General features: G+C 48.7%; 1 protein-coding gene across 2 annotated transcripts in view; it reads right to left on the bottom strand.

Annotated features, from left to right (window-relative positions):
• LOC140398676 (junction plakoglobin-like) overlaps nucleotides 1–14579 on the bottom strand; it is a 72877-nt gene extending 58298 nt beyond the window's left edge. Inside the window, exon 1 of one of the 2 annotated variants that reach the window (XM_072487656.1) lies at nucleotides 14434–14579. The gene's annotated coding sequence lies outside the window, so the exon portion shown is untranslated. The remainder of the gene's footprint in view (nucleotides 1–14433) is intronic. The other variant, XM_072487654.1, reaches the window with a different exon arrangement.
• Between the last annotated feature and the right edge of the window lie 1365 nt (nucleotides 14580–15944).

Below are 15944 nucleotides of genomic sequence, written 5' to 3'. Positions count from 1 at the left end.
CCAGTGTTTTGGAGCAAGATTCCAAATTCTGGGAATGTTTCCAATGAAGATGAGAAGGCTCAGGAGATCATTTCAAAGATATTAAACCTACAAGGGAAATGAAACGGCAATGCATTTTACAGTCAGAGATTCCAAAATATTCTCAAACATGGAGGTAGAAGGAGAAAGAAATCTTCGAAAGGGCATTAAATCAAGAGTGCGTTGAATGAAGACCCAGAGAGGAATTTGATAGCAAGGAGAGGATGGTATTTTGTGAACACCAGCTTTTTTCAATCCTGTTCACAGATCAGTGGACAACACGGTCACCAGAATCGGGTGGCTCTGTGGTTAGCACTGATGCCTCACAGCACCGAGGACCCAGGATCGATCCTGGCCCCGATCCGGGTCTCTGCCATGTGGTGTTTGCACATTCTTCCCGAGTCTCGCAACCCAAAATGATGTGCTGAGTAGGTGATTTGGCCATGTTAAATTGCCCCTCAATTGGAAAAGAATTGGGTACTCCAAATTGATTTTTAAAAAGCAATGGCACCAGACTCAGAAGATCCTGTGTTTAAACCTCATTCCAGAGACTTGAGCACAAAGATTCAGATTGATGCTTCGAGTGCATTACTGAGGGAGCGCTGCACTGGCAAAGGTTCCATCTTTGAGAGCAGACAAACCAAGGCCCCATCTGCCCCTGGAGTTAAACATAAAAGATCCTGTGGCACTACGCTGACGTACAACAGAGAAGTTCTCCTGGTTTCTGGTTAATATTTATTCCTCAACCCAAATTACTAAAACAGATTATCTGATCATAGCCTCACATATCTGCAGGTTCTTGCTTTGTGAAGCGTGTTCTGGTGTTTTCTACATTACAGCAATGGCTACACTTCAAAAAGTGCTTCATTAGTCACTAAAGATGCTACTTAAATACAATAAATGTTTTTCTTTTGCAATTCAGTCTGCATCCAGTCACAAAGCAGATTATACCAAGAGAAAGCGAACACCTCATATGAATCACTTTATACGAATGAAGGGCAGCATGGTAGCACAGTGGTTAGCACTGCTGCTTCACAGCACCAGAGACCCGGGTACGATTCCCGGCTCGGGTCACTGTCTGTGCGGAGTCTGCATGTTCTCTCAGTGTCTGTTTGTCCTTCTGGGCGCTCTGGTTTCCTCCCACAAGTCCCGAAAGACGTGCTTGTTAGGTGAATTGGACATTCTGAATTCTCCCTGTGTACCTGAACAGGTGCCGTATTGTGGCAACTAGGGGATTTTCACAGTAACTTCATTGCAGTGTTAATGTAAGCCTACTTGTGATTGTGACACTAATAAAGATTATTATATTATCATTCACTATGCCAGATGCCATTTAGTTACCCGATTGTCCTTGATGGTTCCTCACAGTCAGACGTCTTCAAATGTTCCCCAACAATTTCTCAATCAGAAACAAACAAACATTGCAAATTACAACTTCTGAAACAGCTGTGAATTTACTCGCCTGTTGCTATTTGATGAACAAGGCTGACACAGCCCTGGGTGCTGCATACCATTCCACAGCCACATCTGCTGGGCGATTCTGTGATCGAGATAACATGCAACAACTCAGAGCTTATATTTATCATTTGACCAGCTTCACCAACTGAACTTTTGCTTCTTCTGGTTCAGTGAAGCAATCAGCGACACTCGCTTGGTTCGTGATCCAGCCGTCAACAATAATCTGCAATTAACCTGTTCAGGATCTCACAATCATTTACACCAGAAATTAAGCTGCTGGCCTGAATGATAAGACTTGTATTTCCATAGTACCTTCCAAGATATCAGGAGGACCCAAAGTGCTTTAAATCCAAGTACTTTTTGAAATAGTCACGGTTGTAATTTGTGTACTGAAAACACCCACAAACTGCAATGTCATAGCCAACAGGATAATCAGTTTAAGTGTTGATTGAGGGATAAATATTATCCAAGCCATCCGCAAGAACTTCCTGCTCTTCTAATTAGTGGCATGCGATTTTTATGTGCAGCAGCTCATGTGAAAAGTGGCATCTCTAACAATGCAGCAATCCCTCAGCACTGCACCGAGTGCGTCAGCCTGGATTAAGGGCTCAAATCTGAGGAGTCGGGACTTGGACCAAACTGGTAGCCAAGGACAGTCGTGGGAAGTTGTGCTTGGAGTCCGAGGAGATAGGAGAGGTGCTAAATGAATATTTTTCATCAGTATTCAGAGGGAAAAAGACCATGTTGTCGAGGAGAATACTGAGATTCAGGCTACTAGACTAGAAGGGCTTGAGGTTCATAAGGAGGAGGTGCTAGCAATTCTGGAAAGTGTGAAAATAGATAAGTCCCCTGGGCCGGATGGGATTTATCCTAGGATTCTCTAGGAAGCTAGGGAGGAGATTGCTGAGCCTTTGACTTTGATCTTTAACTCATCTTTGTCTACAGGAATAGTGCCAGAAGACTGGAGGATAGCAAATGTTGTCCCCTTGTTCAATAAGGGGAGTAGAGACAACCCAGGTAACTATAGACCAGTGAGCCTTACTTCTGTTGTGGGCAAAATCTTGGAAAGGTTTATAAGAGATAGGATGCATAATCATCTGGAAAGGAATAATTTGATTAGAGATAGTCAACACGGTTTTGTGAAGGGTAGGTCGTGCCTCACAAACCTTATTGAGTTCTTTGAGAAGGTGACCAAACAGGTGGATGAGGGTAAAGTAGTTGATGTGGTGTATATGGATTTGAGCAAAGTGTTTGATAAGGTTCCCCACGGTAGGCTACTGCAGAAAATAAGGAGGCATGGGATTCAGGGTGATTTAGCAATTTGGATCAGAAATTGACTAGCTGGAAGAAAGACAAAGGGTGGTGGTTGATAGGAAATGTTCAGACTGGAGTCCAGTTACTAGTGGTGTACCACAAGGATCTGTTTTGGGGCCACTGCTGTTTGTCATTTTTATAAATGACCTGGAGAAGGGCGTAGAAGGATGGGTGAGTAAATTTGCAGATGACACTAAAGTCGGTGGAGTTGTGCACAGTGTGGAAGGATGTCACAAGTTACAAAGGGACATAGATAAGCTGCAGCGCTGGGCTGAGAGGTGGCAAATGGAGTTTAATGCAGAAAAGTGTGAGGTGATTCATTTTGGAAGGAATAACAGGAAGACAGAGTACTGCGCTAATGGTAAGATTCTTGGCAGTGTGGATGAGCAGAGAGATCTCGGTGTCCATGTACATAGATCCCTGAAAGTTGCCACCCAGGTTGAGAGGGTTGTTAAGAAGGCATACGGTGTGTTAGCTTTTATTGGTAGAGGGATTGAGTTTCGAAGCCATGAGGTCATGTTGCAGCTGTACAATACTCTGGTGCGGCCACATTTGGAGTATTGCGTGCAATTCTGGTCGCCGAATTATAGGAAGGATGTGGAAGCATTGGAAAGGGTTCAGAGGAGATTTACCAGAATGTTGCCTGGTATGGAGGGAAGACCTTATGAGGAAAGGCTGAGGGACTTGAGGCTGTTTTCGTTAGAGAGAAGAAGGTTAAGAGGTGACTTAATTGAGGTATACAAGATGATCAGAGGATTGGATAGGCTGGACAGTGAGATCCTTTTTCCTCGGATGGTGATGTCTAGCACGAGGGAACATAGCTTTAAATTGAGGGGAGAGAGATATAGGACAGATGTCAGAGGTAGGTTCTTTACTCAGAGAGTAGTAAGGGCGTGGAGTGCCCTGCCTGCAACAGTCGTGGACTCGTCAACACTAAGGGCATTCAAATGTTCATTGGATAGACATATGGACGATAAGGGAATAGTGTAGATGGGCTTTAGAGTGGTTTCACAGGTCGGCGCAACATCGAGGGCCAAAGGGCCTATACTGCGCTGTAATATTCTATGTTAGAAATCTAAATGATCTGTGATCTGTTGGTCAGAATCAGTTGTCTGAGACTCAACCAAGCAGTCTCCAAATTGGCCTCAGGCAGTCAGACTTCTGCTTTTTTGAACATTAACATTCACAAATCAGACTGCAGCGAATGTTTAAAATTAGAGGTCCCATATTGCATAAAAGTGCAAGATAAGGACGTGACCATTGGTGGAAGGATTGCAAATACAGAGAGGAGAAAATGGTGCAGATACCAGTACTGAAGAGTAAGGAGAATATTACAGTGCACTCTCTGAAATAAGGGGTACAGATAAATTAAGTTTCCAGTAATGCCAGATTCTGATTGTGCTCTATATATTTTTTTAAGATATAAAGAAATTTTCTGTAGGATGAGAAGGGGGCAGGCAAGCAGAAGACGCAGGGTTACAATTACTGGTGTAAACACAAGGGGTGGATCCCTTTCAAATTAAAACAATCAAAGGCCAAAATATCACAACAAAGCATTTATATTATCATTGGCACTATCTGCGACTGTCACTCAAGAGGTGCAGTTTGTATGGATGGTTTAGATAGTTTGAGGAGATATCCTGGGAACTGTTGTCAAAAGTTTTTTTTAAATCCCAATGAAAACACCAACATATCATTCATGGCTGACAGGTGACTTAACCACAGGAGTGGCGGTGTGGTTTGGGGAGAGGGGAGTTGTGGGGGAGGTGACCAAAGGAGATGTTGAGGTAAATAATGGAGGTTTTTCAATGTGAGAGGGGTGGATTAAAGGGGGCTGAGGCAGACTAGCAGAGCAGAGTATTTGATGATTCAATGCTCTGTCACTGATGGGGGAGGCAGTGTGGAGGCAGCAACTCCCATGGCAGGTTAAACAAGATGATAAACAAGATGAAAGAGTGCCACACAAATGCGAAAAACTGGATTTACAAAATAAATGTTAGGGAAACAAGGCAAGCAAAGCGACAAATTTGAAGTCAGCGCTCGTGCAACAAGCTGGAACAGCCTGAAGGTCAGTCTGTAACCCCAAACAATCTCTGACACAAACACTTGCGTTGTCTGTGGCTGCAGCCAATACTGGCCCCTCCCAGGAAACCATGCCAAAGGTGGCACAGCATGAACTCTGCCAAATTCCTGACTAACAAGCTCTATGTGGCAACAGGCTTTGCAAGAAATCCCTATTAAAGGCATTGTAGTCATTTTATCAACATCTTACTAGACCACATCTTACTAGACCACCCCATCTCAATAGGTGAATTAATTCCTAAGTGATACTGAATCACACACAAGATGATTCAAGCTTCACCCAACGATGCTGCCTCAGAGTCAGTCAGAATCACGACTCCCAGATACCAAGGAAAGAGAAAACACTAGGGACACGACTGTTCCAGCCACAAGTTCTCAGCAGCAGCAGCAATAGAGACAAGATTTTAAATGTCAATCCTCTTGGCCTTTACCAAAGCGTGGGTAGCACTGTGTACCTCAGGGGAAGGGCAGCTTTATCTGATGTGCTCCCAGTACTTTGTAATAGAGATGGGTGTGTATGTATGTGTGGGGCAGACAGACAGTCTGAAAGAGTGCAGCTGATCCTAGTTAAGAATCAGGTGGATTTTTTCACTGCACACGCCCTTGTTGCCCACACTGACTTCGGAAAGAAAGAAACTGCTGTGCTGTCAAAAGGAACTTCCAACCGAGGACGACAGCTTTGGGAGTTGATGAATCATTCATAACTGACAGGTTTTGTTACATCAGTACTTCACAGCAGATTCATAACTGAATCATACAGGTTTAAAGAAGAGAGAGATCCACTGGCAGAGTTACAATGATTTTATAATAGGGCCAGTCAGGCTCCAACACACAACCACTAGCAAACCCAGAGCAATTGTAGTGTACAATAAACACTAGGAATGGGTTTTAAGCATAGATCCTGTACCCAGGAATAATGAATTAGGCAAGTTTATAGTGATTTGCAGCAGTCACAAATCTGGGGCAAATGGCACTAACATCCCAATAAATCCAGTAGAAAATCAGTGGGTTAACAAACATGATCCTTAGTCACAGACCAGGAGAGAACGGCAGCACGGTAGCATTGTGGATAGCATAATTGCTTCACAGCTCCAGGGTCCCAGGTTCGATTCCGGCTTGGGTCACTGTCTGTGCGGAGTCTGCACATCCTCCCCGTGTGTGCGTGGGTTTCCTCCGGGTGCTCCGGTTTCCTCCCACAGTCCAAAGATGTGCAGGTTAGGTGGATTGGCCATGATAAATTGCCCTTAGTGTCCAAAATTGCCCTTAGTGTTGGGTGGGGTTACTGGGTTATGGGGTGGAGGTGTTGACCTTGGGTAGGGTGCTCTTTCCAAGGGCCGGTGCAGACTCGATGGGCCAAATGGCCTCCTTCTGCACTGTAAATTCTATGAATTCTAACTCAGGTTCAATCCTAAACTCATTTCAGCCAGCACCAAGCATGATAACAACTTGTATCTGAATAACTGGTCTGAGTGTTAAGCCAGAGTCTGTGAATGCAGTGCCTGAAATCACAGCACTGGGTACATTCACATAATTCCCAAACTAATTAAATGGTGACTAAAGAAACGCAGCCCCCAAAAAGTGAGTTTGTGGACAGGAAATGCATATTTTAAAAAGGTCAATATATAACTCTCCCCTCTGAAGAGCTACCTGAATAATAAACTAGTCAACTGAGTCGCTGCCTTCAAAAGAGAAAGGGCGGGGAGGGAGAAAATGGAATAAAGATGAACTGCAAGGTGTAAAAAATATTTCAAGGAATAAAGCCTCTCCAGAGTTCTCAGACAGACCTGCTTCAACTCAAGGCTCCACAATGCATTCAAAGGATACAACAAATCAGATTACTGCCAAACACATGGGACATCTATACAAAATCTTCAAATCCATGAAACATGTAAACAGCTGGGTACTGTAACATGACCAAACCAGCCCACTAAACATTGGCATGCTCATTAACCAGATGCATACGACTTCCGGGTGCGGCTATGCAGAGCTAGGTCGCATATTCGGCAGCTCCTGCTTGGAACGGACTTTTGGGCTCTTTTACAGGGCCCCCACGGCATTTGTTTGACATTTCCCGGTGTGGGAAGAAGGCGGCAATATTCCCCCGACAGTGTCCCCCAGGAAGGGTATGTCTCTTGGTTGCCAGACACACGCAGAAACAGTGAAAGATTTGGCTGCAACTACAGGATAAACAGGGCCTCTTCCAGCATGCAGGCGGGGGAAGGGCAAGCTTAAAGCTGCAAGCTGACCTGAGGACCTGTATCAAAGGTGAATTCTAGCAGCAGAGGGAACAACTGTGAAAAGACCTCATCAAGGCCACTGAAGGGACTTCCGGTTGCGGTGATGCCTAGCTAGCCGCACGCTTCGGCGGCTCCAGCTCCGACGGACCTTCGGGCTCTTTTAAGAGCCTCAACGGGGAATTTTTCGACGACGCAACCCGGTGTGGGGCGTGTGAGAAGGGAGTCCCCCCCAAACGAAGGAGGAAAAAACCGGCGGCGGCGGCTGCAGCGCGAGGAATCGTCGACCAAAGGGTCAGAAAGAGAGAAGTACAAGATGGCGGCGGAGAAAGCGCAGGCGACATGGGGGCCTGAGCATGAAATTGTGAGACGGTGCGTGGAGCTGCTGAAGAGGGAGGTGCTGACCCCGTTGCTACAGGCAATTGAGGGGCTCAAGGAGACATTAAAGACCCAGGAGACAGAGCTCCGTGTGGTGGAGCAGAAGGTGACAGATATTGAGGACGAGATCCTGGGCCTGGCGGTTAAGACACAGACGCACGAGGCACTTCATAAAAAGTGTACTGAAAGGATCGAAGCCCTAGAAAATGGAGCGCGAAGGAAGAACCTTCGGATACTGGGTCTCCCTGAGGGTGTGGAAGGAGTGGACTGTGGAGCGTACGCAAGTACGATGCTGAGCTCACTGATGGGTGCTGAGGCCCCTACGGGCCCCTTGGAGGTGGAGTGGGCAAATCGGATTCCGGCGAGAAGACCAAAAGCGGGAGAACCACCCAGGGCGATAATCGTGCGATTTTACCGCCTTAAGGATAGAGAAGAGGTCCTGAGATGGGCTAAAAAGGTGCGGAGTAGCAGATGGGAGAATGCAGTGGTACGGGTATACCAGGATTGGAGTGCGGAGGTGGCGAGAAGGAGGGCGAGCTTCAACCGAGCCAAAGAGGTGTTGCATAAAAGGAAGGTGAAGTTCGGGATGCTGCAGCCGGCAAGACTATGGGTCACGTATCAGGAGAGACACCATTATTTCGAGACGGCGGAGGAAGCATGGACCTTCATCAAAGAAGAGAAATTGGATCGGAACTGAGGGACTGATGCTGCAGGAAATGTTATTGTTAATGTTACGGTGGAAGTTAATTGAGAAGTAAACAGGGAAGGGGGGAGACATTGGGGAAATGTGGGCGCCGGTGAGGGGGGAAAGACGGGACATAGTTGGAGAATGGGGAAGGGGAGGGGGAGGGGAAAGGGAGCTGCGCCATAAGAGGCGGGTCAGGTAAAGGGATGTTCCCGCACCAGAAAGAATAAGGCGGGAAGACAGGCGCAAGGCGGATGGGAGTTCCCCACATGGGGAGGTCGAGGAGTGAGCAGGAGTAGCCGGGGTCAGTTGAAGTCAGCTGACTTACGGAAGTAATATGGGGGGAGCAATCAAGCTAGAAAGAGATCTAGCGGGGAGGGGAGGAGGGAGGGAGAAGGGGGGGGGGGACAACTGGGTTGCTGCTGCGGAAATCCAAAAGGAAATGGCTAAAGAGTGGGTGGGCGGGGATGGTGTGCGACGCTGGGGGAGCGAGCGGGAGCGCGGAGGCGGGATATGGGACTGGCCGAGAGAAGGTAATGGCTAGTCGACACGGGAGGGGGGCAGGTAGCCCCCTAGTGAGGCTGATCACGTGGAACGTGAGAGGCCTGAACGGACCGATAAAAAGGGCCCGAGTGCTCGCGCATTTGAAAGGACTAAGGGCAGACGTGGTTATGCTCCAAGAGACGCACCTAAAGGTGGCGGACCAAGTTAGGCTAAGGAAAGGATGGGTGGGACAGGTGTTCCACTCAGGACTGGACGCAAAGAATAGAGGGGTGGCCATTTTGGTGGGGAAACAGGTCGCATTTGAAGCAAAGAACATCGTAGCAGATAGCGGAGGTAGATATGTAATGGTGAGTGGCAGGCTGGAGGGAATGGAGGTCGTGTTGGTTAACGTGTATGCCCCAAACTGGGACGATGCGGGATTTATGAGACGGATGCTGGGGCGTATACCGGACCTGGAGGTAGGAAACTTGATTTTAGGAGGGGACTTTAATACGGTGCTGGACCCGGGGCTAGATAGATCCAGCTCAAGGACCGGAAGAAGGCCGGCAGCGGCCAAGGTACTTAAGGGGTTTATGGACCAAATGGGGGGAGTGGATCCATGGCGATTTCTTAGACCTAGGGCTAGGGAGTATTCCTTCTTCTCCCATGTCCATAAAGTGTACTCCCGGATAGATTTTTTTGTTTTGGGAAGGTCGTTGATCTCTAGGGTGGAAGAAGCTGAGTATTCAGCGATAGCGGTTTCGGATCATGCCCCACATTGGGTGGACCTGGAAGTAGGAGAGGACAGGGAGCAGAGAACACTCTGGCGATTAGATGTGGGACTGATGGCGGATGAGGGAGTGTGTGCAAGAGTGCGGGGGTGTATTGAGAGATACCTGGAGGTCAATGACGACGGCGAGGTCCCTGTGGGAGTGGTATGGGAAGCACTAAAAGCGGTGGTCAGAGGAGAGCTGATCTCCATTGGGGCCCACAAAAGGAAAACAGAGGCCAAGGAAAGGGAAAGATTACTGGGGGAGATTTTAAGGGTGGATAGGGAATTTGCAGAGACCCCGGAGGAGGAATTGTACAGGGAGAGGAGACGACTCCAGACGGAATTTGACCTTCTGACCACCAGAAAGGCGGAGGTACTGTGGAGGAAGGCACAGGGGAGGAGGTATGAATATGGGGAAAAGGCGAGTCGCCTGTTGGCTCATCAATTGCGAAAGAGGGCAGCAGCGAGGGAAATAGGAGGAATTAGAGACGAAAGGGGAGACACGGTGCGAAGGGCAGGAAAGATAAATGAGGTGTTCAAGACCTTCTATGAGGAACTGTATAGGTCTCAACCCCCAGAGGGAGAGGAGGGGATGCGGCAGTTCCTGGACCAATTGAGGTTCCCGAAAGTGGAGGAGCGGGGGGTGGTAGGCCTGGGGGCACCGATTGGGGTGGACGAGGTTATTAAGGGACTGGGAAGCATGCAAGCAGGGAAGGCCCCAGGACCAGACGGGTTCCCGGTGGAGTATTACAGAAAATATGTGGACTTGTTGGCCCCGTTGATGGTGAGGACGTTCAATGAGGCCAGGAAAGGGGGGACTCTACCCCCGACGATGTCGGAGGCGACGATATCGTTAATTTTGAAGAGGGATAAAGATCCGTTGCAGTGCGGGTCCTATAGACCCATTTCATTGTTGAACGTGGACGCCAAATTGTTGGCAAAGGTGCTGGCATCGAGGATAGAGGACTGTGTCCCGGGGGTGGTGCACGAAGATCAGACAGGGTTCGTAAAAGGGAGACAACTGAATGTTAACGTGCGACGACTATTAGGGGTGATAATGATGCCCCCAGTGGAGGGGGAGGCAGAGATAGTGGCGGCAATGGACGCAGAGAAGGCATTTGATAGGGTGGAGTGGGAGTATTTATGGGAAGTGTTAAGGAGGTTTGGGTTTGGGAACGGGTTTATTAGCTGGGTTAGACTTCTTTATGGGGCTCCAACGGCAAGCGTAGTTACAGGTCGACATAGATCGGAGTATTTCCGACTATATAGGGGAACAAGACAGGGATGCCCGCTGTCTCCATTGTTGTTCGCGTTGGCAATTGAACCTCTGGCCATGGCGTTGAGAGACTCCAGGAAATGGAGAGGGGTGATTAGAGGGGGAGAAGAACACCGAGTCTCGTTATATGCGGATGACCTATTGTTATACGTGTCGGACCCAGCGGGGGGAATGATAGAGGTTATGCGAATTTTGAGGGGGTTCGGGGATTTCTCGGGGTATAGGCTAAACATGGGAAAGAGTGAATTATTTGTGATACATCCAGGGGACCAGAGTAGAGAGATAGAAGGCTTGCCTCTAAGGAAAGTGGAAAGAAACTTCCGATACCTGGGGATTCAGATCGCTAGGAGCTGGGGAACCTTGCACAGACTTAATCTGACACGGTTGGTAGAACAAATGGAGGAAGACTTCAAGAGGTGGGACATGCAGCCTCTATCGCTGGCGGGCAGGGTGCAAGCAATTAAGATGATGGTCCTCCCGAGGTTCTTATTTGTATTTCAATGTCTCCCTATACTAATCACTAAGACCTTTTTTAATAAAATAGACAGGAGCATCACGAGCTTCGTGTGGGCAGGGAAAGTTCCGAGAGTAAGGAGGGGGTTCCTTCAGCGTAGTAGGGACAGAGGAGGATTGGCACTACCGAACTTGGGCGATTACTATTGGGCCGCCAATGTGGCAATGATACGTAAATGGATGATGGAGGGTGAGGGAGCGGCGTGGGAAAGACTGGAGAGAAAGTCCTGTAAAGGGACGAGTTTAGAGGCGCTGGTGACGGCGCCGCTACCGATCTCACCTAAAAAGTTTACCACGAACCCGGTGGTGGCGGCAACATTGAATATCTGGGGACAGTGGAGGCGACAGAGAGGGGTGCGGGGAGCCCTGGTGGGGTCCCCAATCAGGAACAACCATAGGTTCGCCCCAGGAAGAATGGATGGAGGATTTCAGAGCTGGTTCCAGTTGGGAATTAGGAGGGTGGGAGATTTATTTATAGATGGGACTTTTGCGAGCTTGGGAGCATTGGAGGAAAAGTATAAGTTGCCCCGGGGAAATTTCTTGAGATATATGCAGGTGAGGGCATTTACTAGACAACAGGTGAGGGAATTTCCATTGCTCCCGACACAGGGGATACAGGACAGGGTGCTTTCAGGGGTGTGGGTCGGAGAGGGCAAGGTGTCAGAGATTTACCGAGAGATGAGGGAAGAGGGGGAGGAGTCGGTGGGCGAACTAAAAGGAAAGTGGGAAGAAGAACTAGGGGAGGAGATAGAGGAGGGTATGTGGGCTGATGCCCTAAGCAGGGTAAATTCCTCTTCCTCATGCGCCAGGCTTAGCCTGATTCAATTTAAGGTGCTACATAGAGCACACATAACGGGAGCAAGATTGAGCAGGTTCTTTGGAGTGGAGGACAAATGTGGGAGGTGTGGCGGGAGCCCGGCAAACCACGCACATATGTTTTGGGCATGCCCGGCACTGGAAGGGTATTGGAAGGGAGTGACGGGAGTGATTTCGCGGGTGGTGAAGGCCCGGGTCAAACCAGGCTGGGGGTTAGCTCTATTTGGAGTTGCGGAAGAGCCGGGAGTGCAGGAGGCGAAAGAGGCCGACGTTGTGGCCTTTGCGTCCCTAGTAGCCCGGCGCAGGATCCTACTCATGTGGAAGGAGGCGAAACCCCCCGGACTGGAGGCCTGGGTAAATGATATGGCGGGGTTCATTAAACTGGAGCAGATAAAGTTTGCCCTGAGAGGATCGGCTCAAGGGTTCACCAGGCGGTGGCAGCCATTTCTCGACTACCTAGGGGAACGTTAGAGGGAAGACAGATGACCAGCAGCAGCAACCCAGGGGGAGGGGGGGGGGGAGGGGGGGTTTAGTTTAGGTCAAAGATAAAGGGGTTTTGTTACTTGTGTATTGTTTAAAATTTCTGTATTGTTATTGTTGCGTTTGCTTTGTAAGAGGGGAAAAATTGTTGTTTGGGAAAAAATTTTCAATAAAACATTTATAAAAAAAAAAAACCAGATGCATACACAGCCTGCCTCCCGAGACTCTTCATCTCAAACATTTCTCCCCAGCTCAAAAATGTTAACTTTGATGAGAGCTATGTGACCAGGAAAAGTAATGCAAAGGAGCAGCACATAAATACTGAAATTGGTCATCTAGCCGAACCCAGTCTCGATTGGTGTTTACCCTACATACATACAGTAGTTTCAGTCACCTTTGTGTATCCTGTCCCAAATCCCTTCAGCACCTTTCACTGAAGGGACTTCCCAAAGCACTCTACAGAGAATTACAACATCAGCAAGGCTCTTCACTCATTAAATGCTGCTAAATAATCCACAGCCTCTAGGTGTTCATTTTACACACAACCCTAATTTGATTGCCCTGTTACGATACACAAACATTCCCAATTGAAACCACTAATTCCCCAGAAATGTTCAAAGGTCTCAATCAGTACTGTTCACTTTATAAAATTGCACAGCATCGACAGATTAAAACCAGGGTAGCTCTCTGTGACAAAGCCAGAAAACACAGGATCTGCTAGAGCTGTGCCCCTATTTGGAGAAATAGTGAGGGTTGTGAGGAAAGAGCAGGGAGGAGGATTAATTATACAATTTCACCAAAGAGCCAGAACACGCAATGGGGAATGGCTGCATTGCAAGTTTGAGTAACTCAGAATTGTCTTGTTTGAGATCACACTAACCTGTAGATGAGATAATACCATTGTAACTACCTCCTCCCACAGTCCTATATGTAAATCACAAAACATCGACGATAGCTCTTACAATGTTTTTCCCTTCAAAGTACAGATTTCCTTTGTAAGTTATGAGTATTCTCGACAATATTATTCTGTAACAGCAACATGACTCTGGCAAAACACTAGACAATTTCAGTTTTTCTCTTCTTTGCCAATAAATCATTTGCCAACAGCAGATGGTTATGAACCACAAAAAGGCTTCAATTTAATTTCTAAAACACTAAAAATAAAGCCACTTGAACTTCACCCTGCAGGAATCATTCAGCTGTCCCCGTCTCAGTGCCTGTCTCCCCTCTCCCTGCCCTGACAGAACCCCTCACAATCACCTACAGGAACAAATCCCCACCCAAACTGGACAAAGCTCTCCCGACACCACAGAACAAACACTGGAAGCTCTCTGGCAGAGGGACACAAAACAAGGAAAACACAACAAAACTTCCCCAACTCTGGAAATGGCAGCCGGGGGACAACATCAAACTGGGAAAGTTTGTGGGAAAGGGGGAATGTAGTGGGGAAAGAGGGAATGGGAAAGAGGGAATGGTAGTGGGAAAGAGGGAATGGTAGTGGGGAAAGTGGGAATGGGAAAGAGGGAATAGTAAAGAGGCAATGGGAGTGGGAAAGTGGGAATGGTAGTGGGGAAAGTGGGAATGGGAAAGTGGGAATGGTAGTGGGGAAAGTGGGAATGGGAAAGAGGGAATGGGAGTGGGAAAGTGCGAATGGTAGTGGGGAAAGTGGGAATGGGAAAGAGGCAATGGGAGTGGGAAAGAGGGAATGGAAAGGGAAAGTGGGATTGCCCTCCGCCGGCTATTCGACCAGGAAACGCCTGCCAGTACCCCGGGGAAACCCCCGGCGGCCGAGCGAGGCGCCTGGACACCGGGAAGAGAGGGGGTCAGGCGGCCGGAGCGCATCCCAGCTCCATGTCCAGATCGAACCTGGCTTCACAGGTGTCCGAATCCGGCCTGCGCGCGCCCCTGACACCGAGCTCCGTACCTGCTGCCCGCCGTCCGTGCCCTCAGTTCCCGCTCCGCTCAGTCTCTCCGGCCGCCGCTCCGCTCACTCTCCCCCCGCTCCGGCCGCCGCTCCGCTCACTCGCCCCCCGCTCCGGCCGCCGCTCCGCTCACTCGCCCCCCGCTCCGGCCGCCGCTCCCAATCGCTCCGCTCGCACTCCGGCCGCCGCCTCAGTCTGAACAAAGAGGCGCTGGGAGGGGGACACACCCAGAGCCCGCCCCCGGCGCCCGCCCATTGGACAGCGCTCACCGAGAAGGCGCCCATTGGGTCAAACCGCTGCCAATCCAAAGCCTCCCGCCCGCCCCCATTGGCTGAACCTTTGTCAATCATCAGAACTCCCCGCCCCTGTGGCTGGACCTGCCTTCTTCGGGCGCTGGTTGGTCGGATAGGGACGGGACGGATCTCTGATTCGTCCATGCCCATATCAATCATACGGTGCGGGGCGGGACCACGCCTTTATGCTAATTACCTTGGCCTCCTCTCTGCGGCTGCGCGAAGCCACACCTGGCCTGAGTGCGAGCCCAGGTGCCTTTCCCGCTCCTGTCAATCAAAGCCTGTGAGCCGGGCAGGCGGGAGGCCGCTGCAGTTTAACCCCTGCCAGCTCCCGGCTCAGAAACTAGCATTCAAAGTATCGTCTTGCATCTTTGAATTTGTCTATTTATATGTTTCTGGAACCTACCTCTTCATTCACCTGAGGAAGGAGCTGTGCTCCGAAAGCTTGTGATTTGAAACAAACCTGTTGGACTTTAACCTGGTGTTGTAAGACTTCTTACTGTGCTCACCCCAGTCCAACGCCGGCATCTCCACATCACAGAAATTAGCAAGCATTGCAATTCCTGTATCTTCCTGCAACACTAATCCTTTTTAAATATTTAGTCTGCTTGATTTCCGAACCGCAGGTTGCACGTTTTCAAAGCCTTTATTGCAGGAAAACCTCCCAGGGCATTTAGCAGAAATCATACTTTAAAAATTACACAAAGCCAAACGCCGACATTAGAAGAAGGACAATTAACATTTTGGATAAAGATGTGTTTTAAGGAGTGTTTTAATGTCCCAGCAATAGTACTGAAGACTTATGCTCCTGAACTTGACGCACCACTAGCCAACCTGTTCCAGTATAGCTACAAACTGGCATCTACGTAGCAATGTGGAAAATTGCTCATGTGTGTCCTGTACACAACAAACAGGACAAATTAAACCCAGCCAATTACCGCCTTATCAGTTTACTCTCCATCATCAGCAAAGTGATGGAAGGAGTCATGAACAGTGCTATCAAGCAGCACTTACTCAGCAATAACCTGCTCAGTTTGGTTCCCTCAGGGTCACTCAGCTCCTGACCTCATTATAGCCTTGGTTCAAACATGAACAAAAGAGCTGAATGCCAGAGGTGAGGTGAGAGTGACTGCCCTTGACATCAAGGCAGCATTTGACCGAGTGTGGCAGTAAGGAGCCCGAGCTAAACTGGAGTCAATGGGAATCAGGGGGGAAACTCT

The sequence above is a fragment of the Scyliorhinus torazame genome, chromosome 21, assembly GCF_047496885.1.
Source record: "Scyliorhinus torazame isolate Kashiwa2021f chromosome 21, sScyTor2.1, whole genome shotgun sequence".
Taxonomy (NCBI): Eukaryota; Metazoa; Chordata; class Chondrichthyes; order Carcharhiniformes; family Scyliorhinidae; genus Scyliorhinus; species Scyliorhinus torazame.
The sequence above is the reverse complement of the archived record's forward strand: the minus strand, read 5'-3'. Positions and strand labels throughout refer to the sequence as shown.